Consider the following 1163-nt stretch of genomic DNA (forward strand, 5'->3'; position numbering starts at 1 on the left):
CGCCGCCCTGTCCCCGTTAGCAAACCCTCATCCCCAGCGGTGCCGGCAAATGGAAAAGCACGAGCGTTGAAAATCCAGAGCGAGCAACTGCAAAGAGTAAAGAAAAACCCTCAGGCTGCTTGAAAGGGGCTTTGTCCTCCAGGGATGCTCAGAGAAACCTTTCAGAAGGGCCCTTTTTCTGCTCATTTTTGCATCCCACCAGCAAGGGCCCTTGCTGCCAGCCAAAAACGCGGAGGAGCCAACGTGCACGGTCCTTCCTGAAAGGACACGCTGCAAAATAAATAAATAAATAAACGGCTTTGAAAAATAACACGACGAAATCTCCCCTCTTCTGAAAATCGCACCTGCAGAATAGCTGCGGTGTAACTACGGAATAACGCGGGACACTTTGGGAGTCTACACCCCTTGGGTGGCTTGCCTGCTAAGAAAGACAACAGATACATCCAGGATCCCCAAAAGTCTGAATTGCACCCAAACGCTTTGCGTTTTGATTTCTGTTCATCCCTAAATCGTGGCTTTAATCAGGCACCTACTATCAAACCCGGTGGACCTAAACCTCTTCTCCCACGCCACAGGCTTTACGCTCCCACCTTGTAAATACCGCGCCTACCAAGACAGAAACGCAGGCCAGCAAAACAAGAGCTTAAGCGGCGTTTAAACTGAAATTGCCAGAAAGAAACCCCGCCTAAGCATCTCAGACATCAGGGCAGGCTGCGGCCAGCGCAGCTGGGCAGCATCACCCCAGCACCCCGCAGCCTGAAAAAGCACTTCTTAAAAATCAGGGGCCTTCCAGCGAGCCCTGGTAGCCCCTTCCAGCTGGGGGGGGGGGGTGGTTGGGGTGAGTTTGTCCCACTGGAGAAGTCAGTGGAGATGCTCTGGAGCTGTCAGCTGGGGCTTTATCGCTTTCGGGGTGGCAGCAGGCAGGTTTTATCCAACACCTGGTTGAGGACGGCGAGCGCGGCACACCGTGAAGTTTTAAAACTTCACAGCATCACCGAGCCGAGCAATTGGAATTATCGGGAAAGGAGCAAGCCTATGCGCCCGTGACGGACTTTGTACGGCAAAGGCTTTATTGACCCAGCTCCCCGAGGGGAAAAAGCAGCGTTTTACTACGGGCGTAAATAATAATTTATTTTATATTTTTTTTCTGTTTTTTTTTTATC

At 51.5% G+C, this 1163-nt stretch overlaps 1 protein-coding gene across 1 annotated transcript in view; it reads right to left on the reverse strand.

The window, feature by feature from the left end:
• Positions 1 to 1163, reverse strand: part of TSPAN15 (tetraspanin 15) — a 19695-nt gene that overhangs the window by 16349 nt on the left and 2183 nt on the right. The gene's annotated exons all lie outside the window — the stretch shown is intronic.

This window comes from Egretta garzetta, unplaced genomic scaffold (assembly GCF_000687185.1).
Source record: "Egretta garzetta isolate BGI_Z169 unplaced genomic scaffold, ASM68718v1 scaffold204, whole genome shotgun sequence".
Taxonomy (NCBI): Eukaryota; Metazoa; Chordata; class Aves; order Pelecaniformes; family Ardeidae; genus Egretta; species Egretta garzetta.